This window comes from Equus caballus, chromosome 8, assembly GCF_041296265.1.
Source record: "Equus caballus isolate H_3958 breed thoroughbred chromosome 8, TB-T2T, whole genome shotgun sequence".
Lineage (NCBI taxonomy): Eukaryota > Metazoa > Chordata > Mammalia > Perissodactyla > Equidae > Equus > Equus caballus.
The window spans coordinates 1280878-1293800 of record NC_091691.1 but is presented as its reverse complement, the minus strand read 5'-3'; positions in this window follow the sequence as shown (position 1 = coordinate 1293800).

The following is a 12923-nucleotide window of genomic DNA, read 5'->3' as shown; positions in this document are numbered from 1 at the left end:
TGAGATACCACTTCACATCCCCTAGAATGACTGTAATAAAAAAGATAATAACAAATATTGTCAAGGATGTGGAAAAATTGGAACCCTCATACACTGCTGGTGGGAATGTAAAATGATGCAGCTGCTTTGGAGAACAATCTGGCAGGTCCTCAAAAGGTTAAAAATAGAGTTCCTGTATGACCCAATTCCACTCTTAGGAATATACCCAAGATAAATGAAAACATATGTCCACACAAAAACTTGTACACGAATGTTCATAGAAGTATTATTCATAATAGCCAAAAAGTGGAAAACAACCCAAATATCCATCAAATTATTAATAGGTAAATAAAATGTAGAATATTCATACAATAGAATATTATTCACTGATATAAAGAAATAAAGTATTGATACTTGCTACATCACGGATGGATCTTGATAACATGCTAAGTGAAAGAAGCTGGTAACAAAATACCATGTATTGTATGATTCCATTTATATAAAAGTACAGAATAAACAAATCTATAGAGACAGAAAGTAGATTAGTGGTTACCTAGGGCTGGGGACCTAGGGAAAATAGGGAGTGACTGCTAATGGTTATGGGGTTTTTTTTTGAGGGGTGATGAAAATATTCTAAAATTGACTGGTGATGGTTACATACCTCTGTGAATATACTAAAACCCATAGAATTGTATGCTTTAAATGGGTAAATTGTATGGTATGTAAATGATATCTCAATAAAGCTTTTATCTTTTTGAAAAGATGAAATTGTAAAATTATTTGTTAAGATCCCAGAAAGATCTAATGCCACAGGAAGCTATTCCAGCCAGAGAGCTTCTTAGAAGCTTAAGTATGTTGTTCCTTGGACGGCTCAGCTTAAGCCCAAGGTAAAGGAGGGCTTATTTCAAAGATATTTTTGGCTGTTGATTTTGTCTAATGGAGTGAACCCCAGTCACATTCACAGGAGACCCACACTTTTTTAAGAGAATTGTATTGGCAAAAGTACTACCAGCTTGGACTAAAAGGGACAGGGACAGTACAAAAAGAAGAGGCCTTTGGAGCATCAAATTTCTACAGAACGCAGAGCAGGCTGAGAAAACAAAAACCTTCCTGTAGTAAACGCAAGAACCTTTCACAGAAAAGGAAAGATAACTCAGAGGGCTGAGCCAAAAGCCATGATGGGTTATTCCCAGATTTTGAGGACTAATCAAAGAACTTCCAACCTATACATTGCTGGATTTCATAATTACTAGGGACCAGTGATTCCTGTGTACCTTCCCCCCTTTTGAAGAGTGTCTAGACAGTCATCCTATGCCTGTCTCACCATGTATGTTGGGTGTATAGTGGAGGGGGCAGTTATGAGTTCACAGGTCTTCAAAGCAAGAGGAACTGCCTTCAAGGGTATGCACTTAAGAAACTACACCCCAGCCTCATCCACATAGATGACAAGATTATGGAGTTTGAGCAGACACTGTAATAGTGAAAGACTTTGGGGGCCTTAGGAAAGGATGACTGTATTTTGCGTGTGGGAGAGATGTGAGTCATTGGAAGCTAGGGGTGGACTTCGGTAGCCAGCCTCCAAGTAGCCCCCAATGATTCCTGCCTCCGGGTGCTCATGCCCTTGTGTAGTCCCCTCCCACACTGAATCGAGCTGACTTGTGTAACCAATAGGATATAGCAGAGATGACAGTGTGTGGGTTTCACAGCTGGGTCATAAAAGCATTACAGCTCTGCATTGCTCTCTTATATTATCCATCCGGAAAAGCCAGCTTCAACGTCACGAGAACACTCAAGCAGACCTATGGAGAGGTCCAAACGGTGAAGACCCGAGGCCCTCTGCTAACAGCCAGAATGGACTTGCCAGCCATATTAGTGTGTCATATTGGAAGCGAGTCCTCCAGCCCCAGTCAAACCTTCAGATGACTGCAGCCCTGGCCAACAGCTTGACAGACCCCCAAGCTGGAACCGTCCACACAGGCCGTTCCCGAATTCCTGATTCACAGAAATTGTGTGAAATAACAACTGGTCGTTATTGTTTTAAGTCACTAACTTTGGAGTTATTGGCTACACAGTGATAGATAATTAAGACTCCTGCTCTATGCAGGACCAATGTTAATCAGAAGCAACTGACGGGCTGGCGGGTGTCTGTGTTTGAAAATGAACGTGCGCCTCTGTGGACGCACCTGGGAGTGTGTGCTTGACTGTGGGTTTTCCAGTGGGACTCTGCGTGTGGCTGCTGGGTTGCACGTCTAGTCTGTGGTCGTCACATATTTGTGCTGTGTGTGTGTGTGTGTGTGTGCCACTGTGGCTCTCACAGATCTACACGACTGATTGTGTGTGCATGCTCTGGCCTCACAGTTCTCATCTGTGCTCTGACTCTCTGGGTGTGTGTGCTTCTGTGTGACAGCGTGTCCCTGTTTCCAGGACAGAGTGTGGGTCTGTGCGCTGACTGCTATCTCACAGTCCAATCTGTTTGGGGGATGCGACTGTATGTGTATGCATCTGTGTACAAGTAACACTGTGCCTACAGGCCTGGTCCATATGTGACATTGCATGTGCCTCTACCCATGACTGCTACGTCATGGTCTGTACATGCATGCACCTGAGTGTTTGTCATCTGAGTGGCTCTTGTCTCACAGCTCTGGTTTGTGTCTCCGTGAGTGTGTGTGGTATGTGCGTGCACCTGGTGGGTGAGTGTGGAGAGTTCAGGTTGTGTGACCACTGAGTGAGATGGACAAGGGTACAGGAGCACCTGCCAGGTCCAGACTGTTGACCTACCCTTTGCCTCCATCCTCATGGATGAGAGTAGGCACATTTCTCTTTGCCTGGAAAAAGAGAGTCTCCTTTGCTTGGGACCACCCAGAGCTGGAGGAAAGGGGTCCTCAGGAAGCCCCAGCTCCTGCACTTTGCCCCTGGGCCTTTCTTCTAACAATAGAGGGTGGGGGCAAGCCACAAGGGGTGGGGTGGCCTTGTCCAGGGTAGAGAGGTGGCCTCCATGAGGGTCTGTAGCACATGTGTCTAGGAGGCCTGGGAGGGTAAGAATCTGCTCAGCTTTTACTGGGAACCACCAGGGTGAGGCGTGGATGCTCTGGGCACAGAAATAAGGCCAAGGATGGGAGTGCAGTGGGCCGTGCTTGGCAGGAACCCAGAGCCAGTAGGGCAGGTGCGGAGGAACTGTCCAGCTGGAAGGAGAGAGCCGACGGCCTGTGCCATTCTGAGGCAGGAGGGGCTGTATCATCAAGAGACCTTAGGCTAAGACCCTCATTTTGCTGACCAAGAATGAGTGAAGTTCAGTGAGTTCAGAAGCACATTTTTGCTTTTCTCCCCGAGTCCCTCAAGCATTAGGGCCAGGCTGTGATGGTTAGGGGCAGCTGAGTCTCCAGGCAGAGTTCCTGCTTTCATCTCCTGCTTTTCCATGAGACCTGTGGACTGCTGGGAGCAGGAAGATGTCTGACCACTGTAGGGTCAGCCCCCGGTGAGAAGCTCCTCCCTGGGCTCCGAGGTCAGCCTTTACTCCCTTTCCCCCAGGAGCAAGTGGGGAAAAAAAAAAAAAAGAAGAAGAGTTTGGAAAAAAGAACAGAATGCTCAGCAAGGTTCAGTTACCTCAGACGTACAGGAGAGAGCCAAAAAGGTGATTGCTATTTTCTTGGACATAAGCCAGCCAACAATGCCTATTTTTCTTTATTTCTCCCTGACCACAAATCTGCCCACCCATCCTGATGACTGACATGTGTCAGAGTGCCTGCTGGCACACACCAGGAGAGAACCCCCTTGCTTGGCCATGGCTCTGGGGGCCAGAGTGGATCCCTGACCAGAGGCAGCCAAGCCCAATTCCCAAGCCAACTCCCAGGGGCCGGGAATTCTGGTGGGAGCAGCCAGTATGCCGAGCTGGACTGAGGGTCCTGGAGGGCAGTTGGGCCAGGAGTCATTATGGGGCTCCTGCAAGAAGGACACATGCAGGAGGAGGGCCCACGCAGCTCCAGAGAAAGCTGGTCAGTGCAGCCCTGATTCCTGCAGGCCCCATTCCCAGCTCCAGCCCCCAGGCACCATGGCTCCACTTCCTGCCTCCAAATTCTGCGAGCTCCTCTTGAACGCCCTCGGGAAACTGTCTGTCTTGAACTAGCTTGAGGCCTGGAGAGCTCTGTGGGAGACCATCTAGAAGACAGCCACCAACAATTCCTCCATCCCCACACGTGCAGGCCACGCCTCCCGCAGGAGGGTATCCTGCTCATCTGCTGCTGCGTGACAAACCCACCCAAATTCAGCGATGCAAGACAACTGCCATTTCACTATATTCGTGGATTCTATGAGTCATAAATTAAGATGGGGCAGGGGGCTCATCCGTATCCCACAGCCGCTGGGGTCTCAGCTGAGAAGACTGTCATAGTTGGGTGACTCAACGACTGAAGGCTGGAATCATCTGGAGGCTTTATCACTGGCATGCCTGGCACTTGGGCAGGAAGTCTCACAGGCTGGGCCCCACAGGGACTCAACCTGAGAACCTCAGTACGGTCCCTCCATGTGGCATGAGCTTCTCACAGCACGGTGACTGCATTCTGGGGAGCATCCTGTGAGAAAGGGAGGGTCCCAAGAAGCCACACAGCCTTTTATGACTCAGTCTCCGGAGTCACACAGCATCACTTGCACCACACTCTGTTGTCAAAGCACTCCTGAGCCACCCTAGAGTCAGGGGAGGGACACAGAGCCCACCTCTCAGTGGGGGCATGTCAGAAAGATTGTGCCATGTTTTAAAACCACCACAGTTTGCCCTCTGACCAAAAATTATTTACAATCATTATTCCCACATGCAAAATACACTCACCCCCTCGCAAGTCCCTCTCAAAATCTCATCCCATTATGCAGGGGGCTCAGGCCCAAGGGCCAGAATCTTCATCTACATTGGCAGGTAAGGCGCAGGTAAGGCTCCTCAGGTGTAGGTCTCGGTTTGACTCAGGGTGCCTCCTCTTGATCTGAAGACTTGGAGGTGGAAAAGATGAGTTAGCTGCAGCCTGCCACTCAGCATATGATGGAGGGACAGGCATACGATAACCGCCATGATACTACCATTCTGCAAGGGCTAAGGGTGGGACACAACACTCACTGGACCCTAGCAACTCTAACGTCCAGCTGAACACACGTCAGTGTTCCTTGATTAGGGCCCAGTCCTGCTCCCTGGGACTCGTTCTCTGCAGCTCTGGTTCTCTTCTGTCATCCTTCCTTTCCCGAGGGAATGCCTCTGTTCAGTAGCTCTCTCAGCCTGCTTCCTGCTCACAGAAGTTTGGAGGTCCAAAGGCATCTTTTCATTTCATTCTATGTCCCTTTAAGCCTAACTGATATAATTCTTTTTAAAACTTTTGGGTCTCTTATGTATTACTTTATAAACTCTACTTCTTCAGACAAAAGCCAAACACCCCAAAATCTCTTCAATATAACCCATTTTCTACCTGAGCACCATATGAAGCTGCTATGGACACACCTGTTAAATGTTAGAAGCCCTATTGTTTCAAAGCGAGGGTCCACAAAGCATGTCCTTAGGAAGGCCTTCCGTGAGGCACCAAATTAAATCTTTCTGAAGTCTTAACAAAAGGTTCTATACCTTGGCCTCATCTTTACCACAAGATGTGCTCTCCCGACAGCACCCTGGATTCGATGTGAGGTCCTCGCTTACTCTGAGACCCCTTTGCTGGCTGGAAAAGTTGGCCCAGGCCCTTCGCATCTCTTCCCAGTGCCACTTGAAAACCAAGTAGCTCCTTTATCACTTCATCTCTCTCCTTTCCCCTTTTATTGTGGGCAGCTAGGCAAAGCCAGGTGGACCTTCAGCACCACCTCGGAATCTCCTCAGCCAGATGCATGAGTTCATTACGCATAGCTACTACTTTCCACTTTGCCAAAGCGACAGTTTTGCTACACTTTCTACCACTACCTAATAAAGGTTCTTCTTCCTTCATCTTCCAGTAACACCTTCTTTGCCTTCTTTCAAGCCCTGACTGGCAACCTCTTCAAGGTCCGTCACGCCTCCGCCCCAGCCCAGTCTCCAACTCAGTGCCACTTGTGGTGTTGCGTGTGCCGGGCGGCACTCCACTCGCAGAATCCGATTGTCTCTTTCTCCTTGGGTCAGCTTCAGCAGTTTGTGTCTTTGTAGGAATTACTCTATTTCATTTAAGTTATCTAAATATTGGTCAGTATTAATGTGCCCTCTTTTATTTCGGATTTTAGTCATTTGAGTCTTCTCTCTTTTTCTTAGTCGATCCACCTAAACGTTTGTCAATTTTGTTGATCTTTTCAAAGAATAGATTTTTAGTTTCATTATTTTCTCTACTGTTTTTCTATTTTCCATTTCATTTACTTCATTGTAATATGTATTATTTTCTTGCTTCTGCTTGTCTTGGGTTTAGTTTGCTTTTATTTTTCTAGTTTCATAAGGTAGGAGGTTATGTTATCGATTTGACAGCTTTCTTCTTTTTTTAATGCAGGTGCTTATAGCTGTAAATTTGTCTCTAACCAGTGCTTCTGCTGCATCCCATAAGTTTTGATATGTTGTGTTTTTGTTTTCACTCATCTCAAAATATTTTCCAGTTTCCCTTGTGATTTCTTCTCTGACCAATTTGGTATTTAGGAGTTTGTTACTTAATTTCCATCTCTTTGTGAATTTCCCAAATTTCCTGTTTTTCATTTCTTTGTGCTCAGAGAATGTATTTTGTATTATTTCAATTCTTTTAAATGTATTTAACCTTCCTTTATGTTCTATCCTCGAGAACAACCTATTTCTACAAGAGAACATGCGTATTTTGCTGTTATGGGGTGGGGTGTTTTTATACATTTCTGTTAGGTTTAGCTGTTTTATAGCATTCTACAAGTCTCCTGTTTCATTGCTGACCTTCTGTGTAGTTATTCTGTCCGTTATTGAAAGTAGGGTGTTGAAGTCTCCAATTCTTATTGGTGAATTGTCCATTTCTACCTTCAATTGTCAGGTTTTACTTCATGTATTTTGGGGCTCCGTTGTTAGGTGCATATATGTTTATAATTGTTACATCTTTTTGATGGATTGACTCTTTTATCATTGTATAATGTCCTGTCTCTAGTGACAATTTTTGTCTTAAAGTCTATTTTGCCTGAAGTAGTAAAGCCACTCAGCTCCCTCTTAGTTACATGTTTCCAGGGAATATCTTTTCCCTACTTTTACTGGCAACCTATTTTGTGTCTTTGAATCTAAATGGAATCTCTTGTAGACAACACATAGGTGGAACATGTTTTTTTATCCATTCTGCCAATCTCTGCCTTCTAATTGGAGTGTTTAATCCATTTACATTTAATGAAACTACTGATAAGGAAGGACTTACATCTGTCATTTTGCCATTTGTTTTCTACATGTCTTCTGTCTTTTTTTGTTCCTGAATTACTGCCTTTTTTGTGCTAAATAGATATTTTCTAATGTGCCATTTTAATGTCCTGTTGTTTCTTTCATTACATATTTTTGAGTTATTTTCTTAGTGATTGCCTTGTGGATTACAATTCACATCTTAATTTGTAGCAATTTAGTTTGGATAGCACCAATTTAATTTCAATTGTATAAAAAACTTTGATCCTATATAGCTCCATTTTCTCTCCTTTAAACTGTTACCATAAAACCCCAAACAATCTACATTATTCCCAGAAAGAGTAAGAGAGTTTAACAAAGCAGCTGGCTAGAAGATCATGATGTAAAAATATGCTAAATTTTTATATAATAGTTACAAAAGAGATTGAAAATACAATTTAAAAAATATACCATTTGCAATAACAACAGAAACTAAGATAAAATGCTGAAGAAAAATTATGCAAAACTTCTATAGAAAAATCATAAAATTTGATTTAAAGACATTTAAACATCCAAATAAGAGAGATAATATACCATGTTTGAGGATTGGAAGATTCAATATCATAAAGTTGCTGATTTCCCCAAATTAATCTACAGATTTAACATAATCCAATTACAACTTCAGCAAGATGTGTGTGTGTGTGTGTGTGTGTGTTACCTGACAAGCTGATTCAAAAATGTATATGGAAAAGAAAAGGGACAAGAATAACCAAGATACTCATGAAGAAAAATAGGATGGGAGGATTTGTCCTACCAGATATTAAAACATTTTATAGAACTATAATAACTAAGACACTATGATAGTGAGACAGGGACAGACAAAATGACCAGTAGAACAAAACAGAGAATCTGGAAACAGAACCATATACAACACTAGCACAGTAAGGAAACAAACACTGTTATTCAAATGGAAAATGTAAGATTGAATCCCAACCTCAAACCAAACACAGAAATCAATTCTATGCAGGCATGAGACTAAATGTTAAAAGCAACACTTTCAGTTTTAAAATGAAAACATAGGATGCTGTCTTTTTGCTCTTGGGTAGGAAAAATTTTATTAAGCAAGACATAAAGTACACTAACAATTTTTAAAAAGAGTGATAAATTCAATTACTTTAAAGTTTAAAACTTCTGTTCATCAAACAACACCATAAAGAAAGTTCCAAAATAATTTACTATAGAAAACTGAGAGAGTACATTTGCACATATATGTATATACACACACACACACACACACACACACACATCATAGATAACAGATGAGCATACTAAACACTTAAAGTTTACTGGCTTAAAAAGCAGTTGCCTTTTGGGGGTACTGCCTGGGAGGGAGCCTTCTGGGTGCTATAAATGTTGCTCATCTTGATCTGGGTGTTAGCTACATGGGTGTTATGGTCTGAATGTTTGTGTCCCCCCCAAACTGATACATTGAAATCCTAATGCCCAATGTGATGGTTTTAGTGGGTGGAGGTTGTGGGAGGTGCTTACGTCATGAGGGTGGAGCCCTCATGCATGAGACTAGTGCCTTATGAAAGAGGCTCCAGAGAGCTCCCTAGCCCCATCCACCACGTGAGGACACAGCCAGAAGGCACCAGCTGGGAACCGAGAAGTGGGCCCTCACCATAAGGTGACCATGCTGGCACCTTCATCTTGTACTCCCCATCCTCCAGGACTGTGAGCAATAAATTTCTGTTGTTTATAAGCCACCCTGTCTGTGGTGTTTTGTTACAGCAGAACGAATGGACTAATACAATGGGTGGGCACGAACATAAAAGTACATATGTACATCTAAGATGTGTGCCCTATACTACATGCAAGTCATATTTCAATAAAAGTAAACGACTTAAGACACTTAAACTTCAATAAGAGAACAAATGAACAATTCAACAGGAAAATGGGTAAAAGTGATGAACAAGTATTTCACAGAGCAGGAACCATAAATTGTAATAAGCACATGAAAAGATGCACAACTTCACCAGTAACGGAGGAAACACAAAATCAGAACACAAAATTTGTATTTAGCAAAATACAAGAATTATATCAGTGCCAAGTGTTAGAACATGGATCAACAGAGATCCTTGTGCACTGCTGGTGAGGGTGGGTATTCATGAACAATTTGGCATTTTCCCAAGTGTTTACTTGGCCCGCACCCAGCAGCTCCACTTCTCGATAAATTCTTTTAAGAAACTCTTGCATATGGACTGAGGAGACAGGTACAAAAATGTCCATAGAAGCAGTTAATTAAAGCAAAAAAGTGAACGATTCAAATGTCCATTGACAGGAGCATGAGTAAATCAACTGGAATATTATACAGCGGCGAAAATGAATGAACTACAACTACACAACAACATGGACAAATCTTAGAAGTCATCTTGGCTGTAAGAGGCAAGTCTGAGAAGACCGCACACAGTGTAAAACCATTTTTATAACACTCAAAGACAAGCAAACCAAACAATATACTGTTTAGAGATACCTACATACATGAAAAAATACACATATGTAAAAAGCAGGGGAAACACACAATTCAGGATAGCAGGTGCCTTTGGAGAGAAGGGGATGAGTCACTGGTACTGGGGACATTCTTGGTTTGGGTAGCTGGCTCACAGGTAGTCCTTATGTTATGATGCTTTTAGCTTAATACATGCTCCGTGCTATTGCATGTGTTATTACATATTACATTAAACACATGAAGAGAATAATTGATCTCCTTCAAACTTTCTCATTTGAGACAGGAAGATGTAGAGGAAAGACCTTGATGTGGGTGTTAGTTACGAGGGTGTACACAAATGCCTGAGAACCTGGTTCAAATCCTGGAAAGAGGTCTACACGTGCATTCCTGCATCTCCCTCTCCCACGCCGAGGCGGAAGGGCTCAGAGGGGGCTCGGTGGGGTGGGTGGGGAGTGACAGGGCTGGTCACATGCACTCTCCCAGACACCACTCCCCGCCCCTCCACTCCCCCCAGCATGCCCCCCCGCCATGGGAGCGGCCCTGCCACCACCCCCCGCTCCACTGCCCCTCCACTGCCTGGTCAGGTGTGCAGTGCCCAGGTCCCCTGGCCGCACACCGAGGGCGAGGGAAGACAGCCAGGCCAGAGACACTTCTGGGTGGACAGGGAACCCCTGGGATGGGGCTGGGTGAGGACCCTGCCCCTCCTCAAGCCATCCAGACAGGGGACACAGAGATGCAGCCAGCACCACCAGCTGGGCCTGCTGTGAGCCCCTCCTGAAATAATAAAGCAACATCCACTGAGCGCCTGCCAAACCCTAAGGCCAGTGCAGACACTCTCACCCGGGGATAGTAAGTACTGATGATGTGGCTACGTGTGCCAGGCACTTTCCTGGACCTTGAGGACACAGAGGGGTCCCTGCCCTGGTGGAAGTCAAATCCAAAGTGGGACAGAGACCAGAGACCCCACAGTCCAGGAGGAATTACAAAGCGTGGCGAGTGCTAGGTAGGAAGACACAGGGGCAGTATGGCGAAGGGCTCTGGGTCAGGGAAGGCCTCTGTGAGACAACAGAAAATCTCTACACTGGTCTCTGCCCCCGGGTCCTGGCACCGGGCACCTGAAACCCGTGTAATTTCCTGGGTGATAGGAGTGTCTTTTCTTCTAGTGAGGTGACTCCGGGTGGGCTCCCGGATGAGGGCTGGTCACTGGAAAGACCAAGCCATGATTCGAAGCTTGGAATTTTCAGCCCCACTCCCCATTCTCTGGAGAAGGAAAAAGGCCTGAAAATGGAGTTAAGGATCAATCATGCCTACTGATGAAGCCTCCATAACATCCCAAAATATGGGGTTTGGAGAGCTTCCAGGCTGGTGAACCCATCCACACACGGGGAGGGTGACGCACCCCAAGTGCACGGGGACAGAAGCTCCTGCACTCGCGACCCTCCCAGACCTCACCCTGTGTATCTCCTCATCTGGCCGTTCGTCCGTGTCCTTTATCACCTCCTTTAATAAACTGGTCAACGTGAGCGTTTCCTGAGCTCTGTGAGCCACTCTAGCAAATTAACCCAACCCAAGGAGGAGGACGTGGGAAGCTCCAATCTACAGGTGACAACCTGGGCTAGTGACTGGCCTCTGAAGGGGCGCGCAGTCTTGGGGGACTGAGCCCTTCAGCTGCGGCGTCTGGCGCTATCTCCAGGCAGATAACGCCAGATTAGAGTCCAATTCTCCGACACCCTGTTGTTGTGCTTGTTGGTGTGGGGAAAAATCTCCACACATTTGGTGACCAGAAGTGTCAGAAGTGAAGTGTTCTCCATGAAAGGAAAGAAAAACACAGGGAAGAACGACATAGTAGGGGAAAACTGGGTTTTTTCCTATATGGAAAGGAAAACACTGAGTTTTACCCTTTAAATCTTCCCAGGAGGGGTATGTGAACTGTGACCTGAAGTGAGGGTGCAGGACACGCAGAGGCCCCACGGTGGGAAGTTGCTGGCATGGTGGGCAAGAGGAGGCGGGTCATGGAGGGGCAGGTCCAAACCTCGGGGTTGTATGGGCACAAAGGACTCCAGGCTCTGCAGGAGTGAGGCAGGAGCCTTTGGAGGATGTCGGGTGGGGGGGGTCCTACTCAGACTTAGACCTAACAGGCTCGCTCTGAGAGGGCAGGGGCGAAACCTGAGGCTTGGCAGGGATGTGGTGGCTCAGTCCAGGGGGATGGCATGGGACAGAGAAGCACCAGAGTCTGGGGTCACCAGAAGGGCGTGCCAGCTGTGTCGGTGCTGCCAAAAGATCGAAGATGAGGACAGAGAAGTGACCTTTGTTCACAGGGAGGTGGTTAGCCCAACCCGTGGGCTCCCCCTCAGAGCCCTTCACCAGAAATGAGGTCCACCCCCAGGGGCCAATGGTGGTGAGGATGGCCTTGACATGGAGACCCCAGCCCAGGTGGCAGGAAAAGGGGAGCCCCTGAGGACCCCTGTGTGGGACGGCACGTCCCTCAGAGGCAGCCCTCCCCACCCTGCCTCACGCAGACCCTCTTTTGCCAGCTCTGTGAGGGAGTGAAACACAGAGTGGTTACATGCCCAAGGTTGTGCAGCCACTGGGGAGAGTCAGGAACCCGGAGTTGTTCCACTGGGAGCCAAGGATGCCCTCAGGGCACGCATAGATGCTGGTGGGTCTTACGCCCCACCTGGGGCCAGGTGGGGGGCTGATGGCCATGGCCTAGACTGGTCAGAGCCACCCTAGGCCAGACATTCTAGGGCTGCTGACACTAGGACAAAGCAAACAGGGTCATTACCAGGTAATGAGCTTATTACTGAGGTCAGACAAGGTCATTACCGGCTAATGAGTTGCCCCCCACACCCACCCCTGGCAGAGCCATCTGCCCCAGGCCAGTTCCCAGGGAACACCTGGGTAGCCAGAGCTGCCAGGAGGCCTGGACACAATTCCAGGGCCAAGGTGTCCAGCCTCCACAGGAAACCCCAGCCCCCATGATGTCCTCAAGCAAGTCACTTTCCCTCTACGGTGCCTTCTTTAAATGAGGGCCACCTGCAGCTCAGGGTCCAGGCGGCGGGGCCTCCCAGAGTAGACAAACCTGACTCCTACATGCCCTCCCAGCCTCCACCACCTCTACTGCCCTCCCCATCTCCT